This window comes from Ambystoma mexicanum, chromosome 4q, assembly GCF_040938575.1.
Source record: "Ambystoma mexicanum isolate Mex_15411 chromosome 4q, UKY_AmexF1_1, whole genome shotgun sequence".
Taxonomy (NCBI): Eukaryota; Metazoa; Chordata; class Amphibia; order Caudata; family Ambystomatidae; genus Ambystoma; species Ambystoma mexicanum.
Window position 1 is genome coordinate 222,147,808 of NC_090928.1, and position 24,449 is coordinate 222,172,256.

General features: G+C 48.1%; 1 protein-coding gene across 2 annotated transcripts in view; it reads right to left on the reverse strand.

Annotated features, from left to right (window-relative positions):
- The window catches only part of WASF1 (WASP family member 1), a 999,902-nt gene extending 976,046 nt beyond the window's left edge, over positions 1-23,856 (reverse strand). Inside the window, exon 1 of one of the 2 annotated variants that reach the window (XM_069607752.1) lies at positions 23,634-23,856. The gene's annotated coding sequence lies outside the window, so the exon portion shown is untranslated. The remainder of the gene's footprint in view (positions 1-23,633) is intronic. The other variant, XM_069607754.1, reaches the window with a different exon arrangement.
- Positions 23,857-24,449: the final 593 nt, after the last annotated feature.

The following is a 24,449-nucleotide window of genomic DNA, read 5'->3' on the forward strand; positions in this document are numbered from 1 at the left end:
ACCTCTTCTGGCACCACGGCACCGGCTCTCCCCCGGCGGGAGCAACTCACTTACTAATGCTGTGGCCCTGCCATCTCTTCTGGGCTCTCGCCATGCCGGGCACACATAGCTCTTCTGCAGCGGTCTCTGCAGCACAGATACCATCCTACCCCAGGAGCTATTGTCCCTAACACAATGAATGCTGCACATTGTCCCAGGCGGGAGTGATCATTGCGGGGGAGGGGCCAGGCAGCTTACAAAGGGTTTATTGAGGGTGGAAATCAAAGCCACAACAACATGGCAGCAGACTTGCCGCCAAACCCTGTCCAGGATCCCTTCAGGCAGGAGCCATCGCAGGCAGCGGTTCGGAACGCGCAATGGCAGGCTCCCCAAGACGGGAGTTGTTGGTTGCATGCCAGGGAGGCTGGGCAATCTTTGGTATGCCGGGGAGGCCGGCAGATCCGTTGTATGCCGGCAGGTCAGATGTGCGCTGGGGCCAGTCTCAGGGGCGAGTCGCGTGGCAGGGCAGGTCTAGGAGCTTGCTGTTTGGGTTTGGCGGGGTGACACATCCCATCCTCGTCACCTGCCCCGGTGTCGCATTGGCGCCTTGTAGTAAATGCACACGGAGACAGGAGTCGGGTGGAATTGACTGGCGAATGGGATTTGTAAGAGGATTCAATTCAGCACTACAGCCAAGTCAACGCCTAGTCTAGAATACTGAATGAAAACCCTTATTGATATATCTTTATGTCCAGTTCATGCGTTCTGGATGACTACCCCTATATAACACCCCTCCCTTGGAATCCCCCTGACCCCACTGAGCCAAGAAGTAGTTCTGTTTTGCAAGTTTAAAGGTTTATTTGATAACTTAAACAATATATATTATATCACGCTTTATAATAAATTAATAATTGGATATCACACTTAATCTGGTATGATAAAGATTAACAACGGAGAATCTGGCACTAGCACCCTTCTTTATAATCAATGATGAGTGGTTATAGGATGGATAAGATAGCAACAATACTTTTATGGTTTCCAATGGATGCAAGGTGGAATGAAATGCAGTACAGAAAATACTCAATATGATTTCAACAAAACAATGTAATCACTTTTCTCTGGCAATTCACCCCCCCTTTATGCAATGCAAGGAAATGGAAGGAAGGCACACAGTTCTCAGAAATGCAATCAAATGTGATTCAGTTCACCCCAGCAGCTTAGACTACAGAAGTTGCAAACACAGGCCCAAATGCTTTTAAATGTGCTGGAAATGAAGAAATAAATATGCTAAAATGCTTTTAATTCCCTCTAGGAGGTTCAGGGTGAGTGAAATCAAGTTAATATTAGTCCAGGCTCACTTTAGCAAGGATCTAGGGTGTAACTAGCAGGTTAAACGAATTTTTGGCAACTGAAAGGCAAGCAGCAGCAGATTTTTACATGTGGAGAAATTTGCAAATCGTGGTAAATTCGCGAGTGCGTTTTTCACGCTTGCGGCAAAACTATAGGGGGTAGGAATGCGGTTCTAGGTTCCTAGAAAAGCCACGATTCTAAGCTTTCTGAGGAAAGTTACTGCAAGTCTCTAGCACAAACGGTCACAGAGATATGAGCGATTAAATAAAGGTCGTTTTTCAGATTTGAAATTTTAAAGTTAAAAAAAAAACAAGTGCAGCTTGCAACTAGAAAATGACAGGTGACAGCTTTACAAATGACAGGTGACAGTTAGGAGGCAGTTCTACTTAGATTAAAATAGCTTGGATTATATTATTTTAACTAAGAGATTGGTTCTGCACAGTTTTCTAGGTACTCACACTATATTCTTGAGTTAAATGGGCCTCGCCACGGATCTGGTCAGGTTTTATACTGGACTCTGGTCTCTGCACTTCACAGTGATCTGGGTCAGCTCTCTCTGGTTCTGCTAACAGTGGTCTGGATCAGCTCTGCTCTGCTGGTCTGGTCTAGGTTTCTGGTTCTGGATATTTGATAGATTTGAAGTCTCTATGTCTGCTCTCTGAAGGTTGAGGGAGGTAAAGTATGGATTTTCCGGCAGAGCTTCCAGCTGCAAATGGATTTGAAGGTCCCTATCTGTCCTGTCTGTCTGCTTTTATGTGTTTTTTTTATGGGTGTGTGTGCAGCATCACTAGACCCTACCCCTCTCCACTTATCATTGGCCAAGCTTTCATTTCTCCCCTGATTGAGGGAGCTAAATTGTGTCAGAGTGATGTCATTTTACAGCCTGCAGAAAGTCCACTCCTCCTGTCAGCTTGCACACAAATCTAGATTTGAACCAAATACATATTTGCAGAGGTACATGTTGTTTTAAAATCATATGCACCCACCATGCATTACAGGAGGTATACCCTGTTCAAACTCTGCTCTTCCTGGGAGCTTGCATTCAGAAATGGCAATATTTTGCACTTTTTAACTGGTTTGCAATACCGGACATTACCCCAAATGTACACCCATGTGCGCAAGGAGTATGGACATTAGTTGATGAAGTGTCAGATTTTTCACATACACACATTTTGAGTAATATCCTCTTTTCCGCTAAAACTCCCCTGAACATTCCACCGGTTCTAAAAACCTCTTAAAATGTGGGCAGAAAAATCACAAGAATTATGGTATCATTTATAAAATTTTCACATGTCCGTACTATGAGTTATTCATCTTTTTAGAGTTATGTTCTGGCCCCAAAGGGGTGTGGTTTTCCCCCAGCACAAGGTTGAATTTCTGGTTTTTCCAGTTCTGCCAAGCCAGCTTGCTCTCACAGGCAGTGCCCCTCCCCTTTGCTTCAGGAGGAAGCTACTTTTACGACATCTGCAATAAACCATCTGCCTGGGTCAGGACAGGGCTTTGTTCAGAGCTCCTGTATTCTGTGGGGACTCCCCTTAATTCAATTATCAGAGAGATGGCATATCCTTAGTGTGGCCAGCAAAAGGCAGATAGGCCTGGGAACACAGTTGTGACTCAAGTTTCACTCCTGATGGGGGTAGTTGCCAGGCAGAATTCAGTTCCTTAAGCCAGGTTTCAGATAAAATGTCACTTTTTGTTACCCAGTTTAAGTCAAGACAATGTTTACATATGCAGCTAGAATGCTGATTCTAAGTTTAAAACTATGACATTTAAACAATTGCAACCTATGTGACACTCAGAGTAGGTCACTCATTTCTTTTAAACATTTAGATTTGTAGTGTCTTTCAGTCCAAATTTACTTAAACTGCTGAAATCCACAGCTCAGCCAGTCTTGTTATAAACCTTCAAGTCACTTCAGAATATAACTTTACATTGGATCCACCTCTCAGTAAGTCTTTCTTTGGCTTGCCCTGGGTTCATTTATTCAGTTTTCTACAAAAAAGTAAAATCTGGTGTTGTTTTAAAATGCCGGCTTTTGGATAGTGGTGAGTACTGGTACTGCACCCCTTTTTTAGGATTTAAGAAAATGAATTCTCCACAGTTATGGGTTTGCTTTTGGCAATCAGCATTGTCACTCCCAATGGTTTCAGACTACTGTGTGGGTAGTCCAATGGTGGTTTTAGGCAGTGTCCTTCTGTGCCCATAACATCGGCAAAAATGAGTGGCAGCCTATTCTTCATGCACTTCCCTGGGCATTTTCTGGGAAGCTCTGGCCATCATGATGTTTTCATGTCAGTACTGCACAGTTTTGAGGTAGGGCTCGGATGCATGGGTAAATACATCCCACAGAAACCGTTCGCATCTTTATTAAGAGGATCATATGGTGTGTGCCACGTGTCCATGACGCCTGACAGTGCACGAAGCCAGGAGCGGTTTAGGTCACAACAGTGATGAGTATGGGGTGGAAATAGTGGGCATTTAAGTATTAGGTCACAAGTTATCTTTTACATTTTAATTTGAAACACATGGCTTTTTAAACAACATATTAAAAAATAGTTACAAATTACATAATCCATCATCATTTATGCTAAAACGTCTTGGTGTGGGACTCCCAGACCATCCTTTGGACAAGCTTACCTGCTACACTCACTCCCTACATGAATTAATTCACAACTGTTGGTCCATCATTCTATGTGTAGCCTGGAGGCAAGCATTATGCTTCAACTTCTTATTTATTCCCGTCTTCACCAGTTATAACAAAATCAACATTTTTTCTTTTAAAAAATTAATTTCCCTTCAAAGCTAGTCCTTTCTGTAATGCTTTCCAAGCCCTGTCACATGCTCATAGTCCTTCCTCCTCTTTTTTTCCTGCTCTTCAAGCAGATAAGTACCTTTATATTCTAGCTCCAATGCGCGCAAAAGATAAAGGGCTTACTTACACTGTATACAGAGCTAGTGCACGCAGTGTGTATATATGAGGGATCGCTGAGGCGTTAATACTTCTGAGAGCGTAGGTAGAGATTTGTCACATAAATTAGATAGCCGGAGGTAGCGCGCCCTTGTGCTGCACTATCGGCACGCTCAGGGGGCTCAGCAACCTCCGTGTCACCCAGAGCAAAGGCCCCCTCCGACAAGGAGCCTGAGGCAGCCCAGCCTTGGGGCGGAGCACTTTTGTGCAGTGCCCGCCAATAGGCATGCGGAACACTCCCTAGTACCAACAGCATTAATGGGTAGAACGAGGGAGCACAGCGCCCCCACCCTTCAAGGGGTGGAGCCACTCGATTAGCGCTGTGCCAAATGAAATGAATCACGAGCGTAACTTTTACCGGCAACCGAAAACAGCAACTCACACATGCCAGAATGCATTATTAACCCTCCACAAGGCGGGGAAAGAACACATAACATGCCGGAGCTCAGGATGCACTCCCACAAGGCAGGGAGAGGTTGCACATTAAATCAGCAGGCTGAATTAAGTCTGCAAACTCGCAGCCAGGCCAACCACGATCACAGCAGTACAAGCTGCATCACTCGCACAGCGAGATCACTCGCACAGCGAGATTAGAGTTCAGCAATATGGAGCACCAGGTGCAAAGCCACGTACAATTATCCTCAGCGCAGATACACCTGAGACAAGGTAGCACCCCAGGAGCAATGGCAGAATTTGAGTCGAGCGAAGAGGAACAGGCGGAAGACCTGGCTCACAGCTTCAGGGAGGTGCTAGGAAACTTGCTGGTGGAAGCAGTGGCGCAAGGCCCCTACAAGACAGGCTGGCTACGATTAAGACCCTTTTAAGCCAGAAAACAAGCACCAAGAAACAGAAAAGCACGTCCACAAAGGCCACACCAGAGAGCCCACTGGGGTGTGCCGAGACCTGGAAAAGGAAGGCCTCTTCTGACCCACCGTGTCAACCTGATGGGGCAGACTCAAGGGCACAGAAGTTACCGACGCTTTCAAGAAGCATTTATGCACAGGTTGGTGGTGCCAAGCCTCACGACCCCCAACCCAGGGGAAGACAGTATGGGAAATTAAGGGCAAGACTCAGAAGAAGAGTCGCCAGAGTCACCATGTTCCTCCCAGACAGAGGAAGAAGGAGCAGAGGAGGATGACCCACAACCCCCCCCATGAGAAAGAGATTGAGGAAAGAGAAGAACATGGAGGAAACCGATGAGATATCCAATATGTTCGAGCCCGTATACATTAAGAACCCCAAGTCTTCAGACTGGCAACCATCACCACGGGTGATCAAATACATGACCCAAAGACTACGTAAGGCACTTGAGAAAGAAGCGAGGCAGCATATTAGGGCAGAATGCCCCAGACCAGAGTTATCCAAGAAGGTAGCGGAAGCACCAGAACTAGATCCCAAGATAGATGCTAGCCTTTGTTTCTAAAACATCTAGAGACCCCAGAAAAGGTATATATAGGTCCTAGAAAAGTTGTCAGGAGAAGGTTCTCGACCCCGCAGGACCACTGGCCAAAATTATGGACCTGGCAGGAGGGTCCTGGGTTACAGGAGAAGGAGTAGACCCAGACATATTAGCAAACTGGGCACAGAGAGCAGTGTGCCTCCTAGGCAACACCAACTGTGCTATCTCCTCAGAGAGGAGACGAGGGCTACTTTTGTAGATGGACCCCAAGCTAGGAGCCCTAGCCTCATACGAAGCGAGCGAGGCAGCCTAAGGGCTCTTATTCGGAAAAGAAATGGGGAAATTCGTGGGGACATATACCTCACTGGAGAAAGCCCAAGCATCCATCCAGAAAATCTACCCAGGCAGGGTTTTCACCGGGACTGGACACTACAGAGGTTGAGAGCCCGGTCACTTTTAAGGTACAAGAAGACCTCAAATGAACAGGGCCGACTACTGGGACAACAGACAACAAGATACCTTATTCCGTGCAAGAGGCCGATTCCTGAGAGGGCATCGAGGTAGATGACCGGGAAGAGGACAAAACGTCCCCACAGGTGAGACATACTGCATACCCACCAGTAGGGGGGAGGACGCAACCATTTTGGCAAAACTGGCATGCGCTTTCTAGCAACGCCTGGGTACTGAAGACAGTCAAAGGGCTACAGCTGGAATTTATACAGGAGCAATGCCAAGTGCAAATTCACCAGCCAAAATATATGGCCCAAATGCAGAGAATAAGCCTACACAGCGAACCTCAGCGCCTAGCGCAGAAGAGGGCTATCGAGCCGTGCACCAACACACCAAGGTTTGTCAGCAACATATTCCTGGTACACAGGAAGGAAAAGGTCAGACCTGCGATAACATTTAAGGGAATTGAACAGCTGGGTGGTTTATCACCACTTGTAGGTGGAGGGGGTCCAACAGCTGCGGGGCACGCTAAGGCAGGCAGATTGACTCACAAGAATAGACTTGAAGGATGCATACCTCGCAATCCCGAATCAAGAACAATACCGTCCCTTTCTAGCATTCATTTGGGATGAACGATATTGGCAATTCACGACAATGCCGTTTGGTCTAGCATCAGCACTGTGGGTCGTCACGATACTCATTAGTCCAATAGCAGAAGCAATCAGGGAGAAAGGGATTTGTATGATTATTTACTTAGTCAATATCCTACTCATGGCAGACAACAGAGAGACGCTGCTTTATCAGGCGAGATGGGTGAAGAACCTCTTCTCGTCACTAGGTTTCCTAGTGAACGTAAAGAAGTCGGACATGGTACTGACCAGGCGAATAGACTTTCTCGTCTTCGTCATAGACACCAATACAGCAACGCTGGAGCTACCAGCCAGAAAGTGAGAGACATCAAGAGAGATCAAGAGTTGTCTGCAAGAGTACAGTATCACGGAGGATGATAGCGAGGATCGTGGGGCTCCTAGCAGCATCGTTCCAAGCAATATTTCCAAACACCTTCAACAACGGTCAAAATATCAGCAGACAGTACCCCTAGACATAGAATCCAGAACAGAGCTGCTAGGGTGGTTACAGAATATGAATACCTGGAACGGGAAAGCCATATTCAGAGACCGGCTTGACCTTATTAATTGAGTCAGACGCCAGCAGAGCAAACTAGGGGGCCCACTGTGGGGAACTGGAAACAGGAGGTAGATGGAGTGCGGAGGGACTTTGCCTTCAAATAAACTGTCTAGAGCTGCTGGCGGGATCCTTCACGATCAAGGCCTTCAGGAAGGACAAGGTGAACTCATGGATCTTACTAAAGATGGACAACATCTCGGCAGTCAGATACATCAACCACATAGGGGGAATGAAGTCCAGGAAGTCTCTCGGGAGGATAGCCCAGGGGGGCAACATGCTCGCCTTGGAAACAAGATGACGCGGAGCAACAAAGTTTCGATCCCCGGGTCCACGCTTACAAACCTCTGGGTATTAAGCGCGTTATAATTAACCTATCATATCATATCAGACTCCTAGAAGAGCTAGTCAAGGATTTCTGGCACTATTGCCTACAATCAGGGACGGCAGAATATCTCCCAGGATCGCTCAATGTAGTGGCGGACTGGACCTCCAGACATTTAACCGATTCCAGAGGCTGGAAACTAGATGTAGGAGTATTTCAGCGAATAGAGAACTATGGGGCCCTCTTCACACAGACCTGTTTGCATCAAGGTTGAACGCACAGAAGAGCAGATACTTCAGTTGGAGGCTAGATCCAACAGCGGAGGGAGCGGACGCCTTCCTCCATGACTGGAAAGGAAGCTTACACTACGCTTTCCCCCCATTCATAGTGATGAGCAGAGTGTAAGGGAAAGCTTGCAGGGAGTCGGCGAGCCTGATCATAGTAATATGGAGATCGCAAGTGTGGTTCCCAACGCTGATGGAGTTAATGACAGACCACCCGAGAATATTACCAGCAGGAGAACACCTGCTCACAGACCCAAATGGGTCATTTCATCCTGAGAGTAAGAGGGACTCATCACGGAATCATGGGCACCGTCCACCGGACGGACCTATGACACAGTTTGGAGTAGATGGTCACGGTGGTGCAAGAGGAGAAATGTTCATCCCGTTTCTGCACCTATAGTTGTGGTCCGGAACTGCTGCAGGACGGGAAAGCATTTCGGACGACAGGCGTATTCAGATCTGCCATCTCGGCAGAGCATCTGCCCATCGACGGAATTCCAATAGGAGAGAACACTGCAGTGATGAGACTCCTTAAGGGAGTCCGGTTCAGGAAACCTCCCGAACCAAAATACGTACATTTATGGAACAGGACAGTAGTACTGAGGGTCCTTGCCAGTTGGCCAGGGAACAAGTATCTGTCACTGAAACAGCTATCAGGAAAGCTTGCTATGTTACTATGTCTGATATCATGCAGAAGAGTAACGGACGTCAAAGCGTTAGATGTCAACAAAAAGACCTTTGGACCCGAAGGGATTACCTTGACACTAGCCAGGAGGACCAAGACGTGTTCCACCTCAATATCTTACTCCTACCCGTACGACCATCCTAAATGGTGCATAGCAGCGTTCACAAGAGATTACAAGAATATAACAGCATAAATGCGAGCAGCGGCTACCAAGCAATTACTAATAGCACGTAGGAAACCGCATAAAGCAGTCGCGTCAGCTACCATAGCCAGATGGGTGCGCGAGGTGATGCAATTAGCAAGAATAGATGTGTCTAAATTTGGAGCACATTCTGTGAGAGAAGCAATGGCCTGGAAGGCGCTAGGGCCAAAGCTACAGGACATCATGCAAGGGGCTGACTGGGCCTGCGATAATACCTTTAAAACGTTTGATTTTAAGCCTATACAGTCAATGGCAGCGACAGTGATGAGAAGCTTTGAACAAGCATAATGCTCACCTCCGGTCTTGACACAGAATGAACATTACCCCTGCTAATAGCGCAGGGAGTCTTGATTCTATTAAAGACAAGGAGGCGAGCATTACTTGCCTGCCCAGGATACACAGAAAAGAGTGGAAATGTTATCAAAGTGTAATAACTTTTAATTCCAATGTCGAATAGGGCAATGTATCCACCTCCATAATGCATTCTTTGTATCTTAATAGGAGATGACCAGAAGAAAATTGAGCCACCATAGCAAGGGCACAGTTTGAAGAGATCGACAGGGGTCAGTCAATAATGAACGGAGAAAGGAGGCAGAGCAGACCAGAAGGAAAGGTCGAGACTACGTAGTTCTACAAGTTGAAAGTTCAGAGCTGTCATGCCTCCTCGCTGCCACACCATTGCCAGACAGCCTTCCAAACTCACATCCGCCACCCTTAACCCTGCACGCTTCATCCGGCGTGTTCCCCATGACTCTCACCGCACTCAGCAACTGAATTACCAGGGACGGCTATGACCTTTCCTGCATTGGAATCTGCCATGGCGCTTCTCTCCGGGACGGCGCCAGTCCACGGGCGCCCGGAGACTACAATCCAGCGCACGGAGTGCTTCCGATCAGGTGACCAAACGCCGGCAACAGGCGGCCAATCGCTGGCAGACTTCCCGTGCAGCGTCGAGGGTCACGTGACGCGGCTCCGCGTTTCCCTCGTGACTGCATCACGTGCTCAATTCAAAGCAGTCAAAAGGACAGGGGAAACGTGGAACAAACGCTTCACAGCTGCTTTTCGGAGTGCTGCACAGCGTTTTTGGATCTTGCTAAGGATTCTGATTTCTTTGACCACGGAACGTTGTACGGATTGCTTTTGGTTTCTTCCTACAGCTCAGGCGAACTTTGATCTCCAGGCATCACGACCTTTGGCTTTGCACAAACATTTTGAACTTTGGATATTGGACCTTGGCAATTGTTTTCTTGGCTTTCGACCCTGGACTGTTAACGGATTGTTTGTGGATCATCCACTGGCTACCGGACCTACAGGTGTTCTCCATCAAGAGTGCCCACAAGGATCCTTCTGTTTTCCCCTACCCCTTTGAGGCATCCTGACCAGCACATTTGGGTAAGCCCTTTAGCTTCTTCCATCATATTGTATTGTGATCATTGTGACTGTCTGCCCTAATCATTCATTGCCTTACAGTGGTCAGGGGGTCCTTCCGGTGTTCCTGGTTCCAGCTTGACGGCACTCCACACCTGTGGCCTCAAGAATTGCATTGGTAGTGATATTATTCTTACCAGTGTGGTACTTGGGGACGGAGGTATCTTCATCTACACGACCATCAAGATCACAACAGACTGTGAAGCCTTTTGGTCGTCCAGATGGATACTTCTGCCGGGGACCCGGTGACCGCTTTAATGCAAGCAGTCGCAGCCCTTAGGACTGATATGGCCACAGCTACCATCGCGATTCACCATAGATTGGACGCCTTACACAGCGTCCAACATCCTTTACCCGCTGATGCCGAATGTGGGGACGCTGCCCCCCAGAACCCTGTTCCTCCCGCAGCTCCTCCGGCTCCCCCTCTGCCCCCTCCTGTGGTACTCCCTAGCCCCATTCCCCTGGCAGCCCCTGAAAGGTTCCATGGAGACCCTAGGACATATCGCACTTTCTTAAATGAGTGCAAGCTCCATTTCTTGTGCCGGCCCTTGGCATTTCCTGATTCCGTCACTAAGGCAGCTTTTCTACTCTCACATCTGTCAGGAGTGGCAGCCACGTGGGCGAACCCTTTGTTAGAGAGCACCCATCCTGCCCTATACAATTTTGACCTCTTGGTTAATGATATGGCAAAAGTCTTCGACACCAGATATAGGGCGCAATCCCAGGACTTGGAGCTTTTGGACCTCACTCTGGGCAGACAAACGCTTATAGAGTATATAACCTGCTTTTACTGCGGAGACGTCTTGGCCTGAAAACAAAAAGGCGTTTGTATTCTATAGGGGTCTGAGTAGCGCCATGAAGGATGCCCTCTAAGCCGTGCCATCCCCTCCTGCTACCTATTCAGACCTAGTTGATCTGGCCCTACAGGTGGATGCCCGAAGGACTGAGCGAAGGGCAGAAGCAGGTCTTTCCGGTCATCACCCTTCCCCCTCAACCGACCAAACCTCAGAACCCATGCAAGTAGGCAGGATCCGTAGCCCCATTACCCGTACTGAACGGAAATGTAGACGTGCTGACAATACTTGCTTCTACTGCGGCATCAGCGGCCACTACGTAAAAGAATGTCCTCGCCGACCCAAGAACAAAAATCTGGGTTTTCAGAAGGCTCGCCCTTGAGATCGGGGGTAAGGGCGAGCATTCCACTAACCCCCTCTGATATCGCTTTTGGTCCCATTAAACCAGTGGTGGTCCAGGCTATGCTGATCCCAGCTCGGGAACGCATGCATTCGGTTCACATTGTTATCGATTCAGGTGCCACTGGCTGTTTTATTGACATCACACTGGCTCAGCAACTCAACCTACCATTGATCACCAAAGAGCGTCCTGAACCAGTACAGGCTGTAGACGGTACTTCCCTCGCTTCCGGCCCCATCAAGCAACAGACTGCTCCTTTGGAAGTCGTAATCCAAGGTACCCACAGAGAAACATTAACCTTTGATCTGATCACTACCCCTCAGTTCGGGATCATCCTCGGGATACCGTGGCTGAAACAACACAACCCTCTGATCAACTGGAGTACTGGACAAGTGTTCTTCGAATCAGAGGTCTGTCAGCATTTTTGCCTGGTGGAGTCGGAATCTTTGTCCAGTCCTTCAAGCGTTCTAGGAGCCTTGGCTTCTCTAACCTTGGAAGACGGTGGCCCCACAACCACTGCCAATTTATTACATACGGTTGGGGCTGTCACAGCCGGGATACCCTCAGTGTACCAGGACTTCCACATGGTGTTTGATAAAGCCTCAGCAGAGGATCTACCGCCCCACAGGCCGTATGACTGCCCCATCGACTTAATACCGGGAGCTCCGGTACCGAGGGGCCGCAAATATTCACTGTCCCAATCAGAAGAACAGGCCCTGAAGGATTACATCCAACAGGCCTTACATTTAGGTCACATCCGCCCCTCCTCTTCCTTAGCAGCAAGCCCCATTTTCTTTGTTCCGAAGAAAGAGGGTGACCTACGCCCTTGTGTCGATTATCGGCGGCAAAATTCCATCACCATTAAGAACAGATACCCCATCCCGCTCATTTCTACGTTACTGGACAGATTGTCTCACGCATCTGTCTACACAAAACTAGACTTACGTGGGGCTTACAATCTGATCCGTATGCGAGAAGGGGACGAGTGGAAGACGGCGTTCTGCTCCCGACAAGGACTATATGAATATACGGTGATGCCGTTTGGGCTTTGCAACGCCCCAGCCACCTTCCAACATTTCATAAACGACTTGTTCAGTGATATTCTAGATGTATATGTGGTGGTCTATCTAGACGATATCCTGATCTTCTCCCCCACTCTGGAAGAGCATGTCATTCACGTCAGAGAAGTCCTGTCCCGCCTCAAAAAGAACGCACTCTTTGCTAAACCAGAAAAATGCCTGTTTCACGCCACCAAAGTTGAGTTCCTAGGATTCCGTATAACACCCGGGGGTCTCTCCATGAACCAATCTAAGGTCAGCGCTATCACGGACTGGCCCGTCCCTGTTACACTCAAACAGCTGCAGTCTTTCCTTGGTTTCGCAAATTTCTACCAGCGTTTTATCGCTGGTTTCTCCCCCATTGTTGCCCCGTTGACTGCACTAACCAGCCCTCTGGTCCATTATCACTGGACACCGGAACATCAAATGGCGTTTGATACCTTGAAGGCAAGGTTCACCACTGCTCCTGTTCTTCAGCATCCCGATCCTGAACGCCCTTTTGTTTTGGAAGCAGACGCTTCATTGTTTGCATTAGGTGCAGTTCTCTCTCAAACCTGCCCTACCACAGGTCGACTGCACCTTGTGGCCTTCCATTCACGGAAGTTCACTTCATCCGAAGTGCACTATACCGTGACGGAGAAGGAACTATTGGCCATTAAGACATGGCGGCATCATCTTCTAGGGGCTAAGCACCAAACCACCATTTATTCCGACCACAAGAATCTACAGGATCTGGTTTTCCTGAAATGCATGAATAGCCGCCAAGTATGCTGGCATCTGTTTTTTGCTGCATACTATTTTGTAATCAAGCATCGACCAGGGGTGGTTAATGGTAAAGCAGATGCTCTGTCCCGCTCCCCAGGGGGGGAATCCCTTCCTTTGTTCCCAGATACCTTGCTAGAAGAAGGCCATGTTATCTGTGCCTGCACACCCTCACCGTCCATGCTAACCACCATACGCCACTGGGTTGTTCACAATAGTCATTCAGTCAGTGAATGGGACCTTATAGTTCAGGACGGTTTGACGTTTATACATGGGAAACTATTCTTGCCCACAAGTGACACACGCACCCAGGCTCTGAACTGGTCGCATGACGCCGCAATCAATGGTCATCCGGGACAACGCCGTACTCTGGATCTATTGAAACTGTGGTGTTGGTGGCCATCGATGAGACGGGATGTAGAGAGTTACGTGAATACCTGCTCAGTTTGTGCCCAATGTAAATCCCGCAGGGGTCGCCTTCTAGGACTATTTCAACCACTACCCATACCCCCGAAGCCATGGCACATGGTTTCGATGGACCGGATTATGGATTTACCCCACGTACAGGGGTACGACACCATTTGGGTGGTGGTGGACTCTTATACCAAGATGCCCGTTTCGGGCCCTGCAAGGGGATTCCCACGGCACCAGCACTGGCCCGGTTGTTTTTCAAATCCATCTTCTGTCTCTTTGGCTTGCCACAGGTCATAGTGTCTGACCGGGGTACCCAGTTCACTTCTCGTTTTTGGCGAGCTTTGACCAAGTTACTGGGCATTGATGTGCATTTCTCTTCCGCTTACCACCCAGAGAGTGATGGTCAGACAGAAAGGGTGAACCAATCCCTAGAACAGTACTTGCGATGCCTTACCCTCCAATATCAGGACACATGGCTAAATCTCTTGCACATGGCGGAATTTGCCTAAACAACGCTCTACATTCTTCAACTGGCTCCTCCCCTTTCTATTCCCTTTATGGCCAGCATCCTCCTACCCTTCCTCTTCCGGATTTCACGCCTACGGCCACCCCTGCTGCCAATGCTTGTGCCCGCGATCTAGTCGCTGTTCACGCCCAAACCCTTGTCCATTTGCGGGAATCTCAAGTCTCCATGAAGAAAGCGGCCGACAAGAAACGGTTGGTTGCTCCGGAGTATCGGGTGGGGGATCGGGTGTGGTTGTCTTCCCGGCATTTACATATTCCTGATTCCCGTAAGCTGCTCCCTCGCTTTGTCGGTCCTTACCGGATCTCCAAAGTCATTAACCAGTGGCTTTTCACCTCTCCATTCCCGCCTCATGGCGTATCCACCCAGTGTTTCACTCTTCCTTGCTCAAACCCTGCCCTGCTCCTACCCGCATCATTACCCCGCCTGCTCCTGTTTCAGTGTCGTCCCCTGACGTGTTTGAGGTCAGTGCCATCTTGGGTTCCCGTCTCTGTAGGGGTCGGTTACAGTACCTGGTGGACTGGCTGGGGTATGGTCCTGAGGATCGCTCTTGGGTTTCCTCTCGGGATGTACGGGCTCTGCTTTTGGTTGCTCGTTTTCATCGGGACCATCCTTCCAGCCCATGGGGTCGTGGGCCGTTGGGGGGGGACTCTGTCACGCCTCCTCCCTGCCACACCATTGCCAGACAGCCTTCCAAACTCACATCCGCCACCCCTAACCCTGCACGCTTCATCCGGCGTGTTCCCCATGACTCTCACCGCACTCAGCAACTGAATTACCAGGGACGGCTATGACCTTTCCTGCATTGGAATCTGCCATGGCGCTTCTCTCCGGGACGGCGCCCGTCCACGGGCGCCCGGAGACTACGATCCAGCGCACGGAGTGCTTCCGATCAGGTGACCAAACGCCGGCAACAGGCGGCCAATTGCCGGCAGACTCCCCGTGCAGCGTCGAGGGTCACGTGACGCGGCTCCGCGTTTCCCTCGTGACTGCATCACGTGCTCAATTCAAAGCAGTCAAAAGGAGAGGGGAAACGCGGAACAAACGCTTCACAGCTGCTTTTCGGAGTGCTTCACAGCGTTTTTGGATCTCGCTAAGGATTCCGATTTCTTCGACCACGGAACGTTGTACGGATTGCTTTTGGTTTCTTCCCCCAGCTCAGGCGAACTTTGATCTCGAGGCATCACGACCTTTGGCTTTGCACAAACTTTTTGAACTTTGGATATTGGACCTTGGCAATTGTTTTCTTGGCTTTTGACCCTGGACTGTTAATGGGTTGTTTTAAGAATCATCCACTGGCTACCTGACCTACAGGTGTTCTCCATCAAGAGTGCCCACAAGGATCCTTCTGTTTTCTCCTACCCCTTTGAGGCATCCTGACCAGCACATTTGGGTAAGCCCTTTAGCTTCTTCCATCATATTGTATTGTGATCATTGTGACTGTCTGCCCTAATCATTCATTGCCTTACAGTGGTCAGGGGGTCCTTACGGTGTTCCTGGTTCCAGCTTGACGGCACTCCACACCTGTGGCCTCAAAAATTGCATTGGTAGTGATATTATTCTTACCAGTGTGGTACTTGGGGACGGAGGTATCTTCATCTACACGACCATCAAGATCACAACAAGAGCGCAGTTCAGAGCACTCAAAGAAGAGGAGGAAGGAGGGATCTGGAAGAACTATGACCACGTGACAGGACTCAGAAAGGGCTAGATTTGAAGGGAAATGTCGTTTTTAAAAGTTTAGTACAAGAAACAAGTGCAGACCATTAGGAAGGATTTCAGTGCATCGATTTGAGCAATTAAGGAAGAAGCCTCAGAGACAAAGTTGAGTGTGGCGACGAGTGTGCAGTCTACTGCAGTCTGTGCATGGCTGCCATGGCGCCAGACCCAGCAAACCCGTTGGTCCCTGAAAACAAACTTGACACTATGGGTAAGGAGGAAGGTCGCCTGCTTCGAAGTGCATGTCCTCGTTTAATTAAAAAAAACAAATCGACCGCCTCTTAAACTACCAGCTTCAACCTTGAATCAAAGAGGCGAAGAACCATAATCACACCCCCGCTGTACAAACATCGCAGTGACGGGGCGAAAGAAGGTTCCCGTACCCCACAAGGCCCCCCTCCCTCAAGGATCCAGGGAGCGCCGACCTTGAGGGGGAAGAGACCTCTCACCTTCGGGTGGGCAGCTCGCTCAGCACCCTCTGCCCCCGTTGTCTCCACCGGAGCAATCTTACCCACAGCTCCGGCCCTTGGTGGCCTCCGGAGGGAAGACTGAGGTCTGTGAGCGGGGGGGGGCCTGCGGGAGGCCGGGTAGCGGGATCGCAGCCGCTGGCTGAGATGGAGGCGGTCTTCGACGAGGACACTGAGGCTCCCCCTGCTGCCGAGCAGAGGACGGAGCAGGGATGTGGGGCAAAGCCACGCCCCGCCCCTTGCGACTTCCAACTCATTTAAAGAGCCGGTCTTAACTCTACAAAAGGAAATCACACATGAGGGGGTAAACAGTGTGAAATCAAATGCAAACACGGAAGCCCACCAGGACTCAAACCACAGTGGCTATAACAGCCAGATCCAAACTGTTGCCCAAGTCCACTCGGGATTGCACTAAAAAGGTGTACCTTCTCTGGGCAGTACTTCCCCCCCCCCTGCTACAAGCAGACTATAACGGACAGGCCCAGCCCACTACAAAAGAACTAGGCACCGCAGAGGTTTACCATGCAGAGGCACTCCAACTGCCACGATCTACGAAATCAAAGAAACGTCGCTGGAGTGAGATCGCTTCACCCAAAAAAGGGAAAAAGCAACACCCAAAACTGAAAGGGAAAACAAAATTAAAACAACAGAAAAAAATCAAACACAGCCTTGACAGCAACTACATCAAAAAAACCCGGAGAAAAATCAAATAAAAAATCTTGGAAGCCAGAATCAACCAAACCATCAGTGGCAAGCCTAGTAACAGACTTCTTCAATGCTTTTGCTCCTCAGCCACAGCGCAAATCCTAGAGGCTGTTATGATTTGCCAACCCCCACAAAAAGACAGAAAAAGGCAAGGTGCCTCAAAGAACGTCCCTGCATCCCCCAGGCCCCAAATCTCTGAATAAACCCCCCCTCACCAACTTGGGTTTCCATCTCCAACCCCACTTATCAGGGAAATAGAAACCTCGACATCAGCTATCCATAGGGTCCAGGAGGAAAGAGGATCAGCAGGGCCTAACAACTCCTGACCAGAATACTCAGCAAAGAGGAAATCAAAGAGGCCCATACGACTCAACGTGAACAACCATTACCTACTTCGTCCCCTGGCCTCCAAGAATCGAGCACGACCAACGGGTCTTCAATGGGACAGATGCCCAGAAATTCCTACCAAGAATTTCATCAACCAAGCAATGAAAACCAGCTGCCAAACCGGCACTCCCTGGCGGGTGATCCATCTGAGCCTGCAAACAAAAAGTTGACCTTGGATCGGGACCGGCGAGGGTCACTAGACTTAGCAAGTGGCCCCACAGCCAGAAGGCTGCTTAACGAGAGCCACACAACAACTCCAATGTCAAAATGACACTCCCAACAAATTGGAACACCAAATGAATCACCATCAAAAAAAAAGTTGGACATTTTATCCATCATGTCAGCTGTAACAATCGCCCTGGCGCCGTTTACTAAACTTTATGAAGCAATAAACGAGAATTTAAAAGACCACACCGCCATACAAGCGATGATGCAAACAAAATGTATTTTCTTAGAAGGTTACATCACCACCCTAGACGAACGCCTAAAGAAGTATAATATCAGCAGTGAAAGCGTAGGGAGGATGTCCACCTTCAAGATCAAGACGAAACCCCCGTGGGCTCTAAAGCTGAAACAAGGCCTACCCTACAACTCCTATTACCAGCACCCACTCCAGACCTTCGACACGCTCAATTGGTTGAAAATGTCAGGGCGGATCAGCGGGACGTCATCCACATCATAGACGATCCCCCTTTCACTCCTTCACACCAAAAACTGAACCCAGAGGCAAACGATCGAGCTTATTCAATATTCACCACAGCCAAAGAAGACAATACTGAAAACCCGCCCCAAGCCCAAAAACCTATGGGAAAGAGAAACCAAAAAACTAACACTGGCATAAAAAAAAAGACCCTTTGATCCGTAGAGTGGACCAAACCCTCGTCCTTCAACTGAATAAGCCAAAGGGGAACAAATCCTCACCTAAAACAACCGAAGATTTCCTTGAGGAGGAACACTTGATGAACATTTCTCAACATATCGACACTGACCACTCAACCTCGCCATCAGAACAGGGGCACGATGGCCAAAGGGCCCAAGTCACAGCGAAGCCTGAAAAACTCCCTCTTCAGGCACAATTTCCAATCACTGAAGACGAAGCCTCCCCCCCCTTTCTGTACCCTGGAAGATCGAAGGACAAAGTTGCATCAGAACCCAAAAAGGAAGTCACCTACCTCCTCCAGGGTGTGGACAGTATCGTTCTCAACTAGACTGCATTCTCCATCTTCGTCCAGCAGAAAGACGGACACTCGCCCCCAAATGTTACACCACAAGAGTGGAGTGCGCGGACCAGACCGCAACTCGAAGGCTACTAATCAGCGAAGCCCGAGGGGAAACCCAAACACAGAAAATCTGCTCCATCATCACAAACACTATAAATCCAGAACTGAGATGTACCACAAGATGACAAGGCATTCGAAAATGTCACCCATAAAACTGGAACAAGACACCAAAAACAGGGACGGCACAATCCTCAACAGAAGGGAAATACTCACCCTGTTCGGCCTCATCCCAGCCCTTCGTCGGATTAGGTCTGACGAATTGAAGATTGTGGATCCTTACCACTCACACCAAAGAGCTAAAGCCTATTTATACATCTCTTCAATGAGCGTGAAAACGGAAATAACACGAGCGAAGGAGGGCCTACTAACTTTGGGCTACATATTGACTGATCAAAGTCGGAAATCTCAAAACAGAAGTCAACATAGTGTACAGGTACAAAGTATGACTCAGAAAAACGATCGAGGAAAAGCACCAGTAAAATCAAACAGAAGAAATGACTATGACTACACATCAAACAAAAGGAATGACTACAAAAAAAAAAAAAAATAAAATAAAATCAGTAAAAATCATTGATCGTAACCCTAATCCATCGTCGGTCCAAAGCTTGAGGGAAATAAACAACACCCCAGACGAAAGCGCTAAGAACAGAGCAAACCATACCCACAACAATGAAAACAAAATTGATTCAGTCGACCAACAACATCGGAGACCTCTCGCCAGATCAATCGCAGAAAAAGAAAGGCCTCCACCAAAGTCCCAAACGAGAGACAAACTTCAGGGCCTTTGGGCTTGGCTCCCAAAGGCGCTGACACAAACCAGGAAATAGCAACTCGCAGGTCGGCACCTAAGGGTTAACGACGACTCGACAGCTGACCACAAACCAACCCTGCTACGCTTTTGTTCATGGAATACCCGAGGCCACCTTGACCTGACGTTGCCAGGAGACGCCAACTTGGCCTCTTTTGACATCATTTGTCTCCAAGAGACATGGCTACGTAAAACACCAGTCTTGGACGGGTACGACATTATTCTAGCTCACGCCAACAAAGGCCCCTTGGGTCGCCCTCCTTCTGGTCTCCTCATAGCGTGCCGACGGGAACCGGATTGAAGATCAAGAACACGCTACAATCGAACCTATCAATCCAGACAGTTCTTATAGACTGGGTAGAGTCTACGGAATCCAGGGTGTCTCAAATAGCAATTGTGAACACATACTGGAACCCGGCGGCCAGAAACCAAAACACCTATTTGTCTATGATGGAACAAACCATAGACGACATCCAATCCATCCATCAAGTCCCCTTCATCATAATTTATGGAGACCTGAACGCCCAATGCCACGACTCTTCCAACAAAACTGGACTCACAACAAACCTCTCCCCAGCTGCTAAAAGAGGTCAACAATTGTCGACTTTAATGGCTTCAAGAAAACTACTAAACCTCGACACAACGTTCCCAAAAAAGGACCGCCTCCCTACCTGGGAGCAAGGAACCCTCCAAGCTACCATCGACTACATCTTCGTCTCGCGCCCATTCTTGACAAAGGCGAGGGACTTTGAAGTCCTTAAAACAAAAAACAGCGACCACAACCAGCTAACATCATGGCACAACAGCTTCATACAACCGACCCCTAGTAGCTTAGGGGTTGAACCAAACATCTGGGGAAACCGCCTGAAATTAACAGCCAATTCAGTTAGAAAACTGACCGCAAGCTACGCTCCCGGAGGGTGCCCTGAAAACAAAGAAAATCCCAATTATGTACCTCTACTAGTCCAGTACATGGTGAAAAACAAACCACCGTCAAACTCCTTTGACGCCCCTAAACATTCATATGATGCCCTCCTGGTAGAAAAACGATGAGAGCTACGAAGAACAAAAAGATGACTAGGGAAATCTTCACCAAACAAAAAAGAACTACTGGTCATCATAAAAACATATCAAAATTGGGCAAAAAAACGCTGGCACCAATTATACCAGCAGGACTCGGAAAATATGTTAAAGGCAATATGTGGGAACAAAGCGAAGGAGTTTTGGTCTCTGTTAAAAACATCAACGCCCTCGAATAAAAACTTGATCTTAACCTGCATGGGCGAACAAAAATGGATTGACCATTTCAGCGCCCTCTTCCAACCGCCACTAGACCTGGAATCAACCCTAAGACACCTGACGACACAGATTGGCTTCTACTGGACGACCAGGACGAAATTTTAGACCACCTCAAAAAGCTGAAAAACTCCAAAGCGGCGGGCCCGGACGGGATATCCAACATAGACTTAAAAAAAAACCCTGTTGAATGGGCAACCCTCATTATGAAAATCTTCAAGAGAGGCGCGTCTCAGAAATCTATTCCGCTATATTGGGCAAAAGCCACCATTGTCCCGATTTACAAGAAGGGTGACATCACCGACCCCTCAAACTACCGCCCTAGAGCCCTTTTGGAATGTATTGGAAACGTTTTTGGGAGTTTGCTCTTGAAAAGATTTCAAACCTGGGCCAAATTGGCACCCTACAACGACATCTTCCAAACGGGCTTAAAAAAAAAAAGTTGGTACATCAGCTAATATACTAACAATCAGCACCCTAAAAAGCAAAGTACTTGAGGGTAAAACACAAATTTTTGTGACTTTCATAGACCTCTCCCAGGCCTTTGACCTGGTTGACAGGTCTCGCCTCTGGGAAAAACTGGAGGGGTGGAATTGTCCACAAGAGATTTTCCAGCCAATAAAAGCCCTCCACTCGGACACCACCCTCAGGGTGTGTCTGTCACAACTAGGAAACCTTTCGGCAGTAATACCAACAGGTAGAGGGTGAAACAAGGCTGCCCTCTAGCCCCAGCTCTGTTTCTAGCCTAGATTAGCGACATTGGGGAAACCGAAGACCTCACCCGAACGTTCCCCCCGACTTTGGCCACTGTCAAAATTAGCCACCTACTGTACCAGAACGATCTCATTCTATTCGACCAGACCCAGATCGGACTTCAGAGACAGCTAAACAACCTACTCCTCTACACTTCAGAAAACAACTTCAAAATCATTAAAGAAAAAACTAAAATTATGATCCTGGAAGAGGGACCAAAAAAAAAAAAAAAAGCTGAAAAACACAAATGGTTTCTAGAGAGCATCGAAATCGAAAAAGTAAAGGAGTACAAATACCTCAGAGTGATAATGGACAGCTCGAAACAAGAAACCTCCATGCAGGAAAACCTCCAAAACAAAATAGAAAACATGGCAGCCCAAGGAAGGGCGATAGATACAAAATTCGGAAGATTTTCAACAATTCCAGTTATCGAATTCTATAAGAATAAAGTAGTCCCCTCAATCACCTACGGCGCAGAGGCCAAGCCTTTGATCCCTAAAAAAGTCTGGCCAAAGCTACAAGGCCAGTTTTGGAAGTTGGTTTTCTCTCTGCCTAAATCTACGGCCATTGCAGCAATATGGCGAGAACTCAGCCTCCTATCCTCCTTACTTCTGTACCGAAAATGCATCACTGTAGGAAGTCAAGAAATCTATGGTCTGCTAAACAAAGAAATACAAGCAGAAAAGGTGAAAATGCTATCGGCATGGAAAAATATCAACAAAGCTTTATTAGTGACAGTCGCCTGCTCTGAAGAAGACCTCATTACCAACCCAGTCAGAGTGACCAAGAAATTGAAAGAGCTAGACTGGATACTAAAACAAGACACAGCAGTAAAAAACAAACTGCTTTACCAACTGCCTCAATCGTTCTGCAAACTAAACAAACCTATGAGATACCTAATAAAATTCCCTAGCAGGACGGCACGCAATTCCTTGCTAAGGGCAAGGTTAAATTTACTGGATATGAATGAAATCCGAGGACTCTCGGAAACAAACAAGTGTCGCCTATGTGATCTTGATACCGAAACCATCCGACACCTCCTTTTGTCGTGCCCAAAAAATCAGCAACTTAGATCTATGTACCTCTACCACCTGCTGGCTGAAGAACATGGGTGGGACGAAGAAAAATGGTGGCGTAGATTGATAGGTGGTGACCGAACAACCTGGCTCCTAGCCACAGTAAAAATTCTTGAACATACAATGAAATTGTTAACATGACCAGGGTCCCGCCTTGTGAAGTTACTTTGTACACAAATGCACCTTTTGTAAAGTTCAAATTTGGAACATACACAAATAAAAAAAAGAATGTTTTGCTCAAAGATGGAAAATGTTGATTTTGTTTAAACAGCTCGAGACAGTAATAAACAAGAAGTTGAAGCATAATGTTCGTCTCCTTGTCTTTAATAGAATCAAGACTCCCTGCGCTATTAGCAGGGGTAATCTTCATTCTGTCTTACAATATTGGGGAACCGTGACGTTAAGAGTGATTCGTAGGTCAGCTTCTCATTTACTAAGTTGCATGCGAGTGCATATATTTTGTTGTTGCGCGCATAAAATGTTCACTTTGTCAGGTATTTGTGGCCAATGGCCACATATCTGAGGCTTAATCCAGAACGTTTTCAATGACTGCACGGAATTTGTCACAAGGATGAGCAGTCGCTTTAGTGGAGCCTCTACTGCGCTCGCTACAAAAAACACTCACTGACAAATATCGAACGTAACAACCTTGACATATTTTTACATGCAATGCTGAAATATGCACACTGCTGCGGCAGCTCCTCTCTTCCTAAGAGCCTCTACCAACACCCAGCACGGTGGCTGCAGCATGCAAAAGCAGGCCGAGGCAGTGCACATCCATCGCCTCTGCAACTTGCAAACACTGCGACAGCCATTCAGGATGTCAAATCACATGTGTATCACCAGGAGAGGCGTGATGCTGACTTGATTTGCTCTGCTTAGTCAACAAGACTTCTAGCATTGCACACGCTACAGTCACCAGTACAAGCTACTCACCCGGGAGCAATCAGTGACTATGACCATCCCTCTGACCGCCCCACATCCTCCCCGGAATCCTGCAGTGCGGAGCCGCCTCCTCTTCACACTGCGTTGCTCGGGCTGCAATCCCAGCCAGCACCTTCCAGACCAGCAGTAGAATCATTAGCTCCTAGCAACGGCGCTTACATCACGTGACTAGCAACGTCAAGTCACATGCTGGCCTAGTGATGGCGTCATGCATAGCGGAGCTTCGGGGCTCAACAGCATATCCCTCGTAACGTATAGTAGCAGCCAGCATGTAATTCTTCTAGGGCCGCGTGACTGGGGCTCGAGCATCATGCACTCTACATTTTGAAGTCTTTCAGCTTAGCCGAGAAGTAGCAGCTGGAAAAAGGGGAAATAAGTTATTGTGGTATGTAATATAAACGAGCCCATTTAGGTCGATGGGCAGGTGTGGAGCTTGTCTGTGAATGAACTAACACACTAATGGGTTAGTTGACAGGTAAGGTTGCTGGGCTGCCCTGTTGATACATGCAGTCCGCAACTAGGTACTGTGCACTGGCCAGTTTCTAGGTGGTCTGTGTCGAGGGCATAGAGGCATTTGTGTCCTCAGTGCTAGGGTGCATTGTCTAGGGCAGGGGCATGTAAGTTGGTTGTAAAGGTGCATCTGTGTTTTTTTCCAAATTAAATTGTATTAACGTAACGTAGCACAGTTTAACTTGTAGCCACATTGCAACCAAACCTTCAGTGGTACATAAACAAAGTTTTATTTGTAAATCCCTTCCTAACCCCCACCCTCACACAATTCCTCTTTTAAGTGCATTATTGGCTCGT